General features: G+C 40.8%; 1 long non-coding RNA gene across 2 annotated transcripts; it reads right to left on the bottom strand.

The window, feature by feature from the left end:
* Positions 1-2,070: 2,070 nt before the first annotated feature.
* Positions 2,071-16,418, bottom strand: LOC104097677 (uncharacterized). Of its 2 annotated transcripts, XR_686586.4 has the most exons (3): positions 16,124-16,418; positions 3,465-3,531; positions 2,071-2,294 (listed from the first exon to the last, which is right to left on the bottom strand). It is a non-coding gene; the product is annotated as an uncharacterized lncRNA (long non-coding RNA). The 2 variants fall into 2 exon arrangements; XR_686585.4 differs by lacking the exons at positions 2,071-2,294; positions 3,465-3,531 and adding an exon at positions 11,962-12,173.
* Positions 16,419-17,181: the final 763 nt, after the last annotated feature.

The following is a 17,181-nucleotide window of genomic DNA, read 5'->3' as shown; positions in this document are numbered from 1 at the left end:
AACAGGAGCACTCAAAGAATCACAAGACACATCCAGATATGAAGCAAAATAGGATGACATATAGGAATAAGTAGAATCCGGATCAAATAAAATTGAGGCATCTCTATGGCAAACCGGAACAATACTTGTGATGACCACATCTGATGACTCTGCCTCAGGTCTAGCTGCAAATGCATAAAAATGAGGTCGAGCCCCACCACTCTAACTTCCACCTTAGGAGGCCTCTCCCTGGTTGACATCTACCTCTAATGGCCTGACCACCACCTCGAGCTGCCTGACCCCCGCCTCTAGCTGCCTGAGCGGGCGGTGGGGAAACTGGTTCCAGAACCATCGAATGAGTACTTTATCGTGGCATGTTGCCCAGTGATCTGGGACAAAACCTCGCGACGTGCCTCGGATCTCCACAATTATAACAAGTCCTCGGTTGATGTGACTGCTGACCTGGAACTGACCCTATCGACCTGAATCACACCCTGATAACTCTTAATCGGAGGTGACCTGACCGGAGCTGAAGGTGTATTGTAGGTTAGCTGCTGAAGATGAGACCCATAAGAATCACGACTACCCAAAGTACTATGAGATACCTGAAGCGCTGACTGAATCGGCCTGTGAGGATAGCCGCCTCTACCAAATAAACCCCTGCTTCTAGACGAAGCACCACTAAAATGACGATGCCTCTTCTCAGATACCGCCTCCCTACCCTGACCACGAATCCTCTCGATCAGTCTAGAAATCTCTACAACCCACTAGAAATAAATATCATCCCCAGTCTCTTTGGCCATCTGTAGCCTGATACCAAAAGTAAGGCCATTAGTGAATATCCTCACTCTCTCCCTCTAAGTAGGGAGTAAGACAACTGCATGGCGATCTAAATTCACGAATCTAGTCTCGTACTCAGTAATAGTCATGCTACCCTGCTAGAGGTGCTCAAACTAGCAACGGTACTCCTCTCTCAGAGTAAAAGGGATAAACTTCTCCAAGGATAGCTATAAAAACTGATTCCAAGTGAGTGGAGGTGAACCTACTGGTCTGGCTCGAACGTAATCCTTCCACCACCTCGTGGCGAAACCGTACATCTGAAATACTGCAAAGTCAACTCCATTGGACTCCACTATACCTATGTTGTGCAACACTTGGTGGCAATGGTCAATGAAATCCTGTGGGTCCTCAGAAGGTGTGCCACGAAAGCGAATATGAAATAACTTAGTGAACTTGTCGAATCTCTTCAACCTCTCTGATGACATAGCGGGACTCTCCATGGGTTGAGTAGCAATAACAGACTGAACTTCTCCAACTGCTGGGACCGCTGGAGTCTGATATAGGGGAGCCATATGGTCTGGAGTATGGGTAGCGGCAGTCTGGGCTCCTCCCCCAGCCTGAGAGATGGCTGGTGCTACAGGAAATCCATTGTCCTGGGCCACACTCTCCATAAGGTCCACTAAGCAAACTAGGGCGTCCTGAAGTATGGGAGTGGCTATGAACCCCTCGGAGACCTGAGTTGGTCCAACTGGTGCAGTTTGAAAAGCGATCTCCTCATCATGCTCGATCTGAGGCTCTGCAATGGGTGTTATTGCACGTGGTCTAGGCTAAGCTTTGCCTCTGCCTCGGCCCCAGCCCCTACCCCTAGTAGTGGCTACAACCTGGGGCTCTGACTCATGCCCGGTTGTGGATGTTGCATGTGTCCTCACCATCTGCGAGAGAACAAGAATAGAATGGTTCAAACTTCAGTGATAGAATAAAGTAGCACAATATAGAAAGAAAGAAGTGACATTTCCTAAAGCTCTATAGCCTCTAGAAGATAAGTACAGACATCTACGTACCAATCCTCCAGACTCTACTAAGCTTGATCATGACTCGTGAGACCTAGGCAACTTTTTTAGTGCTCTGATACCAACTTGTCACGACCCGGAATCCTAACCACAGGGTCGTGATGGTGCCTAACATCTACTTCCTAGGCAAACCAACGTTAGATAATCAATTAGCTATTTAAACAATTTAAAATAGAGTAATAACAATTATTAACGATTGGTGAAGCTGAAATACATAAGATAAATCCACAATATAACACGGTCTAGTTTAATCCTAGAAATCTGGAGTCACCAGTATATGAGAAACTAGAATACTACAAGTATGGTTTGAACAAAATACAATTGTTTGAAATGAAATAGCAGTAAATATAGAAAATAAAAGGGGACTTAGGTACTGTGAACGCCAGCAGCTCTACCTCAAGTCTCCGCTATAGATATGATCCGAGCAAAAGCACCGCTAGACATCGCTGGGACCAACACCAGAATCTGCACAAGAAGTGTAGAAGTGTAGCATGAGTATAACCAACCCAATATAATCCGTAAGTGTCGAGCGTAACCCCGACGAGGTAGTGACGAGGCTATGACAAGACACCTACTAAAATCTTGTACAGATATATACATAAAGCAACAAAAATAACAAGTAGAGCATTTAAAATAATAATGGGGAGGGAATATATAGAAAGGGAAGTAAGATAAGGATGACAAGTACAAAATCACCAAATAACATTTTGCCGAAATAAACAACAATGCAACCGATAAAATCACCAATCCAAAAATCAAATAAAGCAATGAAATTAACAATGGAACGTCATCACCCTTTGTGATTTTACTCTCATCCTCACCATATAATATCATAAATGCAATGGCACGGCATCACCCTTTGTGTTTTTACTCTCATCCTCACCATATACCATTGATATGATAAATGAAATGGTACGACATCACCCTTCGTGCTTTACTCTCATCCTCATATGATTGAATAAGTGATAATAAGGCAATCAAGTGCACGACATCACCCTTCGTGCTTTAGTTCTTACAGTCTCTCAATCAATGATAGTAATATGCAAATTAGGCACGGCAACCCTTTCGTGCATTTCACTCTTCCTCAGCAAACAACAACAATAATCCAAAGTAGCAATGCAAGGTGCAAAACAAATTTCACTTCAATTATAGTGTCATGATAAACAAACTCAACTTCAATATCCTAACAACTCCAAAATAAATAATAAAAACGAAGGTGGACAATTAAAGAAATAATAATCTAACTAAGTAATGGAAAGCATAATCAATGGAACAATATGTAAAATAAATAATTTTCACCTGCATGCTTTAACCCAATGACAATGCATATATACTCGTGTCACGACCCCAATTTCCCTAAGTAGGATATCGTAATTGCACCTAGTCTCTACGACTAGGTAAGCCTAACAGTTAATAATAACCTGATAGAAATAATTAACAAAATACTAAAACAAGGCTGAATAACTAATGTAAACTTCCGAAAATATAATCAACAACAATACACTCCCCAAGACCGGTGGAAATGAGTCATAAGATCTACAGAGTCATACTAGAGTGCCAACTAGATCATTGTCTGGATGAAAATACAACAGTAGTAAAAGTAAAGGATAGAAACTCTGAGGCATGCAGACATACCTTGAAGTCTACGTAAAGCAGCTAACAGATGATCACTAACGACCGGCATGAGGAGACGTACCTGGATCTGCACAAAAAGATGTGCAGAAGCATAGTATGAGTACACCACAATTGTACCCAGTAAGTATCAAGCCTAACCTCAGTAGAGTAGTGACGAGGCCAGGTCAAGACACCTACTAGGATATAAATAAACAGTATGAAAACGTAATAAGGATAAATAATGAAAAAAAGAGAAATAACTGGTACGAAACAGTTAAAAGCATGATCTAATACCGGAATTGTAAGCACGGAAATAACAAGAAATCAGTTAAAGAGAAGCACAATGATCATATGCGGACAATAACTGACAAAAACAAGGAAGAACAAAACAACAAGAATCACAACGAGGTACCGTCTCGTGTACAATAAGAAATACCACCGAGGTACCGCCTCGTGTATATATATCAAGAATCACAACCGAGGCACCGCCTCGTATTCACAGTTAACAACCTCAATCACAATTTTTCCTTATACCGCCGTGTGAGCCTTATATTTGAAATAGGTTTTGAAAACAGTTTTTCCGAAATAGCTACACGCACTTTAGCCCACCTTATGACACCGCGTGGCTTCACGTAGTTCCCCTACAAGCAACACGCACATAAGCCCCACCTTATACCGCCGCATGCACATTAATCCCAAGCTTTATACCACCACATGCGCGTCAATATCATATACAATAATAATTTGCACCACAATCAACAAGTACCCATATATTACAACTTGCCAACAATTAACAAAATCAATATTTCCACAACAATAGCCCACGGCTCCACCACAATGTATACAAGAATATCAACAATAACAATGAATTTAAAATTCTCAACAAGAAAGATATCTCAACAATTATCAACTTTGCTTTAAAATGATACGGCTTCCATAACTTCAACACCAATAACTCAACAATGAGAAAGATAACATGTAACTACGAACTAAATATAAATAGCTCACAGTGGAAGGAGTAACATGACTTCAAATGAGAATAATAGCAAAGAAAGAGATAATTGATAACAATGACTTCAAATAATGATAATTAACAATGAAAGTGATAACATGTACAATGACTTCAAGTAATGATAATCAACAATGAAGGAGATGACATGTATCAAAAAAAAGGGCAAAAAGTTCAACTAAAGCATGAGAGCAGATTATCAAGTTGGATGTAGAACAAGTGTTAAACAAGTCAATTGAGGCATGTAAGGATAGACTAACACAAATAAGAATAGATTGACTATGAGAATTTAGAACATAATATGGCATTTCAATTAAAGCATGGAAATAGTCTAAGTAGCCTAAAGCGGTCAAATACCATGTGCAACCTGCGTACCCACTCGTCACCTTGCATACAAGGCTTTCACATAGCACAACAGACACAATCAATCCCAAATCCTAAGGGAACTTCCTAAGGGGTAGTTCCCCTACACAAAGTTAGGCAAGATACTTACCTCAACTAGGCCAATTCAACTCTCGGAAATAGCTTTTCCCCTAAACTTCGCCTCAACACGGCTCACATCTAACTAAAATAAACTTAATATCATCAACAATGCAAGGAAAATCAATTACAATAGAAAAAGCCATGATCTTTATACTTTTCCCCAAAAAGTCAACAAAAGTTGACCCGGAGCCCGTCTGGTCAAAACCCGAGTCCAATGGTAGATTTCGACTACCCATGACCCCATGAGTTCATATATGTGATTAGGTTCATAATCTGAATCCAAATCGACTCTCAAAACTCAAATTCTTATTTTTCAAAAACTTGACAAAGTGTCACAAAATTTCACTTTGATTCATATGATTTTGATGTAAAAATATAAGAAATATTGATGAAAAATTATAAGAAATAGATATGAATCACTTACCCAAAGTTTGTAGGTCAAAATCCCCTCTCCAAATCGCCTCCTACCGAGTCTAGGGTTCAAAAAATGAGAGAATGGTTTCAAAAATCCCATCTCACAGCCCTTTGTACCACCGCAGATGTCGCATTTGGGACACTGGGTTTGCATTTGAGAATCCTCGCAATTGCAGACCAGGGCTCGCATTTGCGAACCCTGACAGCCTCAGAAATTATCGCAATTGTGAAACTAGACCTAACCGCAAAAGCGAACAATTGTTCGCAATTGCAAACATAGCCAAAATCCTGCTGCCTTCGCAAATGCGAAGGGGAAGTCATAATTGCAACATTTGTGCCTCCATTGTTGCCATCGCAATTGCGATGCTGGTGCTCGCAATTGCGATAACTGAGCACCAGCAATCAAATTTCAGTTCAAACCAATTCTGAAACATGTCTGAAACTCATCTGAGCCCTCGGAGCTCCAAACCAAACATCCACACAAGTCTATAAACATCATACGAACTCACTCTCGTGGTCAAAATACAAAAATAACATCTAAAACTACGAATCGAACACTAAAACGCATGAATTTCAAAGTTAAGTTCAAGAATTTCTAAAATTACAACTAAACATCTGAATCCTATCAAATCAACACCAAACGACACCAAATTTTGCAGGCAAGTTCTAAATACCATAACAGGCCTATTCCAAGTCCCAAAATAAAATTCCGAGCTTGTTAGCTAAAAGTCAACCTACGGTTAAACCTTTCAACTTCAAATTGCCAAATTTCAGCAAAACAACACAAATCAACCTACGGACTTTTGAAATCAATTCGGGGCATACGCCTAAATCCGAAATCACGATATGAAGCTATTGGAACCATCAAAACACAGTTCTAGGGTGGTTTTAACAAATGTCAAAGTTTGGTCAACATTTTTAATTTAAACTTCTAAGTCAAGGATCAAAGGGTCCAAATCAACCTGAAAGCTTCCCAGAACGAAACTAATCAACCCCGCAAGTCATAAAATCATAAACACACATGTTTGAAGCATAAAAATGGGTAACGGGGTGCAATTACACAAAAGAGACCGATCGAGTTGTTACATAACAAACGTTTGTCCTCGAACGTGCATAAGGACATACCTGAAGTGGTGAATAGATGAGGATAATGACTCTGCATGTCATGCTCGGTCTCCCAGGTCGCCCCCTCGACCGGATGACCCCTCCATTGAACCTTCACTGAAGCAATGTTCTTTTATCTCAACTTTCGGACATGTTTGTCCAGGATAGCCATAGGCTCCTCGATATAAGTCAAATCCTCGTCCAATTGGATTGTGCTGAAGTCTAAAACATGAGACAAATCACCATAATACTTCTGGAGCATAGAAACATGAAACAACGGATGAACCACAAACAAACTATGTGGAAATGCAAGCTTGTAGGCCACATCACCAATCCTCTCAAGGATCTCAAAAGGTCTAATATACCTAGGGCTCAACTTGCCCTTCTCTCCGAACCTTATTACACCCTTCATGGGTGAAACCCGGAGCAAGACTCGCTCTCCAACCATGAATGCAACATTGCGAACCTTCCGATCCACATAGCTATTCTATCTAGATTGGGTTATACGAAACCGATCCTGGATCATCTTGACCTTCTCCAAGGCATCTCGAACCAAATCTGTGCCTAATAGCTTAGCCTCTCCCGGCTCAAACCAACCAACTGGAGAACGACACCGTCTTCAGGTCCTCATAAGGAGCCATCTGAATACTCGATTGGTAGCTGTTGTTATAGGCAAACTCCGCAAGCGGCAAAAATTGATCCCAAAAGCCCCCGAAATCCATAACGCAAGCACAAAGCATATCCTCAAATATCTGAATAGTGCGTTTATACTGTCCATTTGTCTAAGGGTGAAATGATGTACTCAATAAAACTCGTGTGCCTAGCTCACGTTGTACAGCTCTCCAGAAATGCGATGTGAACTAAGTACCCCTGTCAGAGATGATGGATACCAGTATGCCATGAAGTCGGACAATCTCGCGGATATAAACCTGAGCCAGCTGCTCTGAAGAATAGGTAGTCACCACCAGAATGAAATGAGCCGACTTGGTCAACCTGTCCACAATCACCCATAGCGCGTCAAATTTCTTCTGAGTCCGTGGGAGCCCAACAACGACGTCCATGGTGACACGCTCTCATTTCCACTCGGGAATCTCGAGTCACCGAAGCAAACTGCCCGACCGTTGATGCTCGTACTTCACCTACTGACAATTTAGGCATCGAGCTACATACTCCACTATGTCTTTCTTCATTCTTCTCCACCAATAGTGCTGCCTAAAATTCTGATACGTCTTAGCGTCACCCGGATGAATGGAGTACCACGAACCGTGGGCCTCCTAAAGAATCAACTCACGCAAACCATCCACTTTAGGCATACATATCCGACCCTGCATCCGCAACACACCATCATCCCCAATAGAAATCTCCTTGGCATCGCCGTGCTAAACCGTGTCCTTAAGGACAAGAAAATGGGGGTCATCGTACTGACGCTCTCTGATACAATCATATAGAGAAGATCGAGAAACCACGCAATCAAGAACTCGACTAGGCTCCAAAACATCCAATCTAACAAACTGGTTGGCTAAGTCCGAACATCCAATGCTTATGGCCTCTCTGATGCTGGTAGATATGCTAAACTACCCAAACTCTCTGCCTTTCGGCTCAAGGCATCGGCCACCACATTAGCCTTCCCGGGATGATATAGGATGGTGATATCATAGTCCTTAAGAAACTCTAACCATCCCCGTTTCCGCAAGTTAAGATCTTTCTGTTTGAACAGGTGCTGCAGACTCCGGTGGTCAGTGAAGACCTCACAAGGGACATCATATAAATAGTGTCGCCAAATCTTCAAGGCATGAACAATAGCTGCCATTTCCAAGTCGTGGACCGTATAATTCTTCTCATGGGTCTTCAACTGTCAAGACGCATAGGCAATCACCCTACCGTCTTGCATCAACACCGTGCCAAGGCCAATACGTGATGCATCGCAATACACAGTATAAGACCCCGAGCCCATAAGTAATACCAACATTAGGGATGTAGTCAAAGAAGTCTTGAGCTTTTGAAAGCTCGCCTCACACTTCTCGGACCATTTGAAAGGAGCACTGTTCTGGGTCAATCTGTTCATAGGTGCAGCAATAGATGAGAAACCCTTTGCGAAACAACGATAATACCCGACTAAACAAGGAAACTCTGGATCTCAGTAGCTGAAGACGGTTTGGGCCAACTTTGCACTGCTTCAATCTTTTTCGGATCTACCTTGATCCCCTCACTCGACACCACATGACCCCAAAAATACCACCGAATCAAGCCAGAATTCACACTTTGAGAATTTTGCATACAACTTCTTCTCTCTCAAAGTCTGGAGCACGATCTTCAAATGCTGCTCATGATATTCTCGGCTGCGGGAGTACACCAAGATGTAATTAATAAACACAATGATGAACGAATCAAGATAAGGCTAGAATACACTATTCATCAGGTGCATAAATGTTGTTGGGGCATTGCTCAGCCCAAATGACAATATAAGAAACTCGTAGAGACCATACCTAGTCCTAAAGGCAATCTTCGGAATATCTGGATTCCGAATCTTCAGCTGATGATAACTTGACCGCAAATCAATCTTCGAGAACACTCTGGCACGCTGTAGCTGATCAAATAAGTTATCAATGTGTGGCAATGGATACATGTTCTTCACTGTAACCTTGTTCAACTGTTGATAATCAATACACATGCGCATAGAACCATCCTTCTTCTTCACAAACAAGACCGGAGTACCCTAAGGCGACACACTAAGCCGAATAAAGCCCTTATCGAGCAACTCCTACAACTGCTCTTTTAACTTATTCAGCTCCGCTGGGGCCATATGATATGGTGGAATAGCAATGGGCGGAGTGCCCGATAACAAGTCAATACCAAAATTGATATCCCTATCGGGCAGCATGCTCGAAAGATCTGCTGGAAATACATCTGGAAAGTCTCTCACTACCGGAACTGACTCAACGGTAAGAGTATCAGCACTGACATCTCTCACAAAGTCTAGATAAGCATCACTCCTTCTAAACCATCTGCCGAGCCTTTAGAAATAACACAACCTTGCTAGGAACATAATCCAAAGCACCCCTCCACTCTAACTATGGCAACATTGACATAGCCAATGTCACAGTCTTGGCATGATAATCCAGAATAGCATGATTGGTCGACAACCAGTCCATGCCAAAGATAACATCAAAGTCTACCATACTAAGTAAAACTAAATCAACTCTGGTCTCAAAACCATCAATAACAACTATACACAACCGACACACACTGTCCACAACAATAGAATCTCCCACAGGCATGGACACATAAACAGGAAAACTTAAAGAATCACGAGATATATCCAAATACGGAGCAAAGAAAGATGATACATACGAATAAGTGAATCCCAGATCAAATAAGACTAATGCATCTCTATAGCAAACCGGAACCATACCTGTAATGACTGAGTCTGAAGCAACTGCCTCCGTCCTACCCGAAAAAGCATAGAATATGACATGGTCTCCCCCTCTAGGTCAACCTCTACCCGCCTATCCCCCACCCCTAGCTGGTTGTGCGGGTGGAGTGGCAACTGGGGCAGCAACCATGGCCTGAGAAGTCTCTGGACCTAACTGAATCTGTGGAGCCTGAGTAGCCTGTGGAGGTGCACCCTTCCTGAGTCGGTGGCAGTCTCTAACCATGTGACGGGTATCACCACACTCAAAGCAAGCTCTCGGTGGGCGTGGATACTGGGGCTATCTTGAGCCTAGTTGGCTGGACTGATCGTTGATGGCACCCCATGCAGGATGCGCATTAGAAAGCGGTTGAGCAAAGTGTGAAACTAGAGATCTCGGAACAACTATAGCACCACTAGAAGTTGGAAGTGTTGAATAAACTGGACGGCTCGCATAGCCTCTACAATGACGGGTTGTAGCTGAAATGTGACCACCACTAAATCCTCCCGTACCTCGAGGCCTCTTGGCCTCCCTGTACTCTCTCTCACGGTCTCGCATACCCTCCAACCTCCGTGCAATCTCTACCACCTGCTGATATGGGGTATCTGTCTCTAACTCTCGAGCCATGCTGAATCTAATACCATAGTTAAGCCCCTCGATTAACCGACGGACTCGCTCTCTGACTGTAGAAACCAAGGCAGGTGCATGTATGGATAAGTCACTGAATCAGACAACATACTCCGACACTGTCATAGTACCCTGGCACAGCTTCTCAAACTTCGTGTGCCATGAATCCCTAAGGGTCTGGGGAACAAACTCTCTCAAGAATAACTCTAAAAACCGAGTCCATGTAAGTGAAGTTGCATCGGCTGGGCTATCCTCCTCATACACCTGCCACCACTGATATGCCGCTCCGAACAACTGGAAAGTAGTGAAAGCAACCCCACTCATCTCCACAATACCCATGGTGCAGAGAATACAATGGAACTCCTCAAGAAAACCATGTGCATCCTCTGAAGCTAAACTACTGAAAGTAAGAGACTGATACTTCTTGAATCTCTCAAGTCTAAGCTGCTCCTCCTCAGATGTTGCTGCCCAAACCGCGGGCCGAACCGGAACATCAGGCTGTACTGGTATAACCTCTGGGACCTGAACAACATGGACTCGCTGCTCTGGGGTATAGACCTGCTGCTCTGGAGTACGGGCCGCATGAGTCTAAGCTCCTCACCCAGCCAGAGATATGGCTGGTGCAAGTGGAATCAACCCCGCCAGAGCTAGAGTACCAAACATGCTCAAGAACTGTGCGAGGGTCTCCTGAAGTGTTGGGGTGGCAACAGGCGCCTCGGGTGCCTATCCCCCAACTGGATCTACTGGTGGTTCCTTTATCGCAGCTCGGGCAGGTGCTCCAACTGCAACACGTGCCCCTCCTCAGCCTATGCACCGGCCCCGGCCTCTCGCGGTTCTAGAAGGGAGCGCAGGTTTCTGATCGATGGATCCAGCAGTGCGTGTCCTCACTATCTATGAGAGAATAGAAAGTCAAAGATTCAGTTTTCGAAGTCAACAAATTCGCACGATAAGGAATCAAAGAAGTGAAGTTTTCCTAACAGTTCTGTAGCCTCTCGAAGATAAGTACAGATGTCTCAGTACCGATCCGCAGGATTCTACTAAACCTGCTTATGACTTGTAACACCTATGAACCTAGAGCTCTGATACCAACTTGTCACAACCCCAATTTTCCTCTGTAGGATGTCGTGATGGCACCTAGTCTCTATGACTAGGTAAGCTTAATAGTTACTACCTCCGATCCACAATAAAAGACCATTTTACCTTTTTATTTTAGTCCAAAATAAGTGTCCATTTACCTAATCAAGAAGGAATTAATTTTATTTTTTCAAAATTTTTCCTTATTTACATAATCCAATGTATCAAGGTAACAGTTAATTAAGGTTAATTTAGTAAATACATCTTTTTTCCTCTAGGAGTTCGTATTTCTTTAATGGGTATGGCAAAGGTAAAATGGTCACTTATTGTGGATGGGAGGGAGTAATAATAACCTGATAGAAATAATTAACAAAAATACTAAAACAAGGCTGAATAATTGATGTAAACTTCCGAAAACATAATCAACAACAATACACTCCCCAAGACCGGTGGAAATGAGTCATAAGCTCTATAGAGTCATACTAGAGTGCCTACTACATCACTATCTGAATGAAAATACAATAGTAGTAAGAGTAAAGGAAGGTGACTCTGAGGCCTAGCAACTAACAGATGATCATTAACCACCGGCACGAGCAGACGTACCTGGATCTGCACAAAATAATGTCCATAAGCATAGTATGAGTACACCACAATGGTACCCAGTAAGTATTAAGTCTAACCTCGGTAGAGTAGTGATAAGGCCATCACAATGATCATTTACGGATAATAACTGACAAAAACAAGGAAGAACAAAACAACAAGAATCACAACGAGGTACCGCCTCATGTACAATAAGAATCACCACTGAGGTACCGCCTCGTGTATATATATCAAGAATCACAACCGAGGTACTGCCTCGTATTCACAATTCACAATCTTTCCTTATACCGTCGCGTGAGCCTTACATTTGAAATAGGTTTTGAAAACAGTTTTTTCGAAATAGCTACAAACACTTTAGCGCACCTTATGACGCCGCGTGTCTTCACGCAGTTCCCCTACAAGCAACACGCACATAAGTCCCACCTTATACCGCCGCATGAACATTGACCCCAACCCTTATACAGCCGCATGTGCGTAAATATCACATTACAATAATAATTTGCACCACAAGTGCCCACATATCACAACTTGCCAACAATCAACAATATCAATATTTCCACAACAATAGCCCAAGGCTCCATCATAACGTGTACAAGAATATCAATAATAACAATGAATGTAAAATTCTCAATAAGAAAGATACTCAATAATTATCAACATTGCTTCAAAATGATACGGGTTCCACAACTTCAACACCAATAACTCAACAATGAGAAAGATAATGTGTAACTACAAACTAAATAAAATAACTCACAACGGAAGGAGTAACATGACTTCAAATGAGAATAATAGAAACGCAAGAGATAACTAGTAACAATGACTTCAAATAATGATAATTAATAATCTAAATCACGCCTCCACACGGCTCAAATCTAACCAAAATCGACTTAATATCATCAATAATGCAAGAAAAATTAATTACAATAGAAAAAGCTATGATCTTTATAATATTTCTCAAAAAATCAACAAAAGTCAACCTGGAACCCACCCGATCAAAATTCGGGTCCAATAGTAGATTCTGACTATCAATGACCCCACGATTTCATATATGTGATTAGTTTCATAATTCGAGGCCAAATCGACTTTCAAAACTCATATTCTTATTTTTCAAACACTCGAGAAAGTTTCACAATTTTCACTTTGATTCATATGATTTTGATGTTAAAATCTAAGATATATTGATGGAATATTATTAGAATCACTTACCCAAAGTTTGTAGGTAAAACTTCCCTCTCCAAATCGCCTCCTACCGAGTCTAGGGTTCAAAAATGAGATAATATTTTTAAAAATCCCGTCTCCCAACCCTTTGTACCAATTGCATATGTCGCGTTTGCGACACATGGTTCGTATTTGCGGACCAGGACTCGCATTTGCGAACCCTGACAGCCTCAGAAATTTTTGCAATTACGAAGCTGCACCAAACCGTAAAACGAACAATTGTTCGCAATTGCGAACATAGCCAAAATTCTGCTGCTTTCGCAAATGCGAAAGGGAAGTCCCAATTGCGACATATGTGCCCCCACTGTTGCCTTCGCAATTGCGATGCTTGCGATAACTGAGCACCAGCAACACAACTGTCAAATTTTAGTTCAAACCATTCTGAAAATGTCCGAACACCACCAGCAACAATCACACAAGTCTAAAAACATCATACGAACTCGCTCGCACGATCAAAACACAAAAATAACATCTAAAACTACGAATCGAACACTAAAACGCATGAATTGAAGTAAAGTTCAAGAATTTGTAAAATTACAACTAAACGTCTGAATCCTATCAAATCAACTCCAAACGACACCAAATTTTGCAGAAAAGTTCTAAATATCATAACAGAACTATTCCAACTCCCAAAATCAAATTTCGAGCTCGATAGCTAAAAGTCAACCTACGGTCAAACCTTTCAACTTCAAATTGCTAAATTTCGATAAAACAACACAAATCAACCTACGGACTTCCGAAATCACGATACGAAACTATCATAGCCATCAAAACACAGTTCTGGAGTCGTTTTTACAAAAGTCAAAGTTTGGTCAATATTTGTAATTTAAACTTCTAAGTCAAGGATCAATGGGTCCAAATCAACCCGAAAGCTTTCCGAAACAAAACTAATCAACCCCGCAAGTCATAAAATTATAAACACATATGTTTGAAGCATAAAAAGGGGTAATGGGGTGCAATTACATAAAATGACCGGTCGAATCGTTACAACTCATCACCTTACATATACACCGTCCCCACTCATAATTCACATAGCAAATAGTCCAACAAGTGTTAATTCCCTCAAGTTAAAGTTAACCAAGACACTTACCTCTTTCGTAACCAAATCATGCTCAACCATGGCTTTTCCTTTAGAATTAGCCTCCAAACCAATAAAATTCAGCCAAATATAGTTCAAATAATTTAAAATAAGCCTTAGAAACTACCCACGAATGAAAAAGATTCAATCTTTAATGAATTTGAACAAAGTCAACAAAAGTTAACCCCGAGCTCACTTGGTCAAAACCCGAGATTCAGATCAAAACCCGAATACCCATTCATCCTCGAGCTCGATTATGTGATTTGTTTCGAAATACGACCTCAATTTGAGGTCTAAATCCCGATTTTATAAAATTCCTAATTTCTACCCAAAACACCTAATTTCTACCATGAAATCCATAGATTAAAAGTTAAAATTAATGTGTGATTACGGAAATACATCAAAACTAGTTAAAATTCACTAACCAATGAAGTAGGGATGAAAATCTCTTCAAAATCTCCTCTAGGTCGAGCTCTAGCTTTCAAAAATGGTGAAAAGTGACAAAATCCCGACTTTCAGCTTTTAAATAGCTGAGCATCAGGTGTTCTTTGCATTCGCGAAGCACCTGACGCATTTGCGAAGAGCAGTGGTCAATTGACCTTCGCGTTCGCGAAGTCCTCCCCGCGTTCGTGAAGGCATCCCCAACCAAGCCTTCGCGTTCGTGACCCGCTAGTCGTGTTCGCAAAGAAGGGCCATCTTGTCCTCCCCTAGATCTCCCCAAAGCATCGTGTTTGCGAAGGGTAAGCCCCTCAATGCTTCGTGTTTGCGACCTACCGCTCGCGTTCGCGAAGAGTAACCAGCCCCCAACTCAAGTTTCCCCTTCGCAATCGCGAAGCATTGTGCAGCAGAAGGAAACCAACAGTCTCCTAATTCCGAAAATGGACCTATCTGAAACTCACCCGAGGCCCTTGGGCTCTAAACCGAATATGCACACAAATGTAATAACATAATACGAACTCGCTCGCTCGATCAAATTACCAAAATAACATCTGGAACCACGAATCGAACATCAAAACACATGAAATTCAAAACGAAACTCAAGAGTAGCTAGAAACACAACCAAGCGTCTGATTCCTATCAAACCAACTCGGAATCACACCAAATTTTGCAGACAAGTTTCAAATAGCAAAACGGACTTATTCCAAAATCAAAATCCGAAATCGATAATCATAAATTAAACCTATGGTCAAACCTAAGGAATTTCTAAATATTTAAATTGCCAACTTTCGGCAAAACAAGCCAAATCAACCTAGGGACCTCTGAATTCAATTTCGGACATACTCCCAACACTAAAATCACAATATGAACCTACCGAAATCGTCAAAATACCGATCCGGGGTCATTTACCTAAAATATTGATCATGGTCAACTCTAACCTCATTTTTAGTTAAAATTTTTATTTTCTTCAAAACTTCACTTAAAAGCTTTTCGAAAAGTGATACGTACCACGCACGTAAATCAAAAAACATAAAATGAAGTTATGTTAGGTCTTTCATGAAAATTAAGTTAAGTGCTCAAAATGACCTATCGGGTCGTCACAATGATCCCGAACGTCCGCTTGTCAGCACCAAAACTATAAAGAAATAAAAATTATAAAAAGAAAAAGAAAAATAATACATTGACTTCGAATAGAATCAGAATAGGCATAATTTAGCATTTAAACCTGTAACTGTTCTTCAATTGCAAATGTTCAGATCGTGGCTGCTGAATGGTAAGAAATTACTTCAGTGCTCTTTCAAGTTCAGCAAGTGCCGCAATATGGAAAACAAAGCTTGGATTTTGAAGAAGAAGAAGGGATGGGACTTTTTAGGAGTTAAAGCTCAATTTTGGGGGAAGCTAGCTTTGACTCATCAGCGATGAGGAAAGGAGTTTTACGCTTAATTGGAGAGTTTTAAGTTTACCCTAGAAGTTTTTAAAATCTTAAAACGGCCCACAACCAAACTTATCTTCTCGTAGAATTCTTTTTGGGCTAAAAAAAAAAAATAAAGGCACAAAAAACGAAATAAAGACTACAGGAGTTGGGGACAAATGGAAATAAAGCTCTTGTTTTTCATTATTTAAATTTTACGATTGACATCATTAGTGAGGTACCTATATTATTATTCTCGTTTTATATTTCTCACAAAAATCGTATAATAAATTTTTAGAATCTATTTTTTAGTATCTTCAATAGTCCAAGTCTTATTTTTTATCTTTCTCATCATTTGATTTCTGCAAAAAATACTTAAGTTTTCGATAAGTTTTATTATTCTCTGTAGAAAGAAAAAAAAATATTTTTTCTATAAAAAAACAAGAGTTGAAGAGTACTATTTAATAAAACTATATTGCGCATTCTTTTTTTCCTTCTTTTTTCCTCAAGTTTCAAGTGTTTCAACAAGTATATTAGAACATCAAAAATTATTTCGATATCAAGTTATCAACTTCTTAAATCTGTTTCTATTATCTAAGATCAACAATATCTTAAGAGAGATTAAATTATTTATAAAAGAAATTATTAACAACTTTACATCTTAAAAAGCTAGAAAAATAGACTTCAATTAAAAATATAGATGAATTGATTTTTGTTGAAAGACTCTAGAATAAAAATTGGCTTTAGGCCACCAATCTTCTCGAGCCGCCCTGCTCACATCCTAGATTTTTATTACATATCATGAGATTCAATTATTCTACATGTGTCTTACATGACCTTTTGATTAAAGGTCTTCGAAGTTTGGTAAGGTT

Source organism: Nicotiana tomentosiformis, chromosome 1 (genome assembly GCF_000390325.3).
Source record: "Nicotiana tomentosiformis chromosome 1, ASM39032v3, whole genome shotgun sequence".
In the NCBI taxonomy this organism is placed as follows: Eukaryota; Viridiplantae; Streptophyta; class Magnoliopsida; order Solanales; family Solanaceae; genus Nicotiana; species Nicotiana tomentosiformis.
This window is presented reverse-complemented; position numbering and strand designations above follow the sequence as displayed.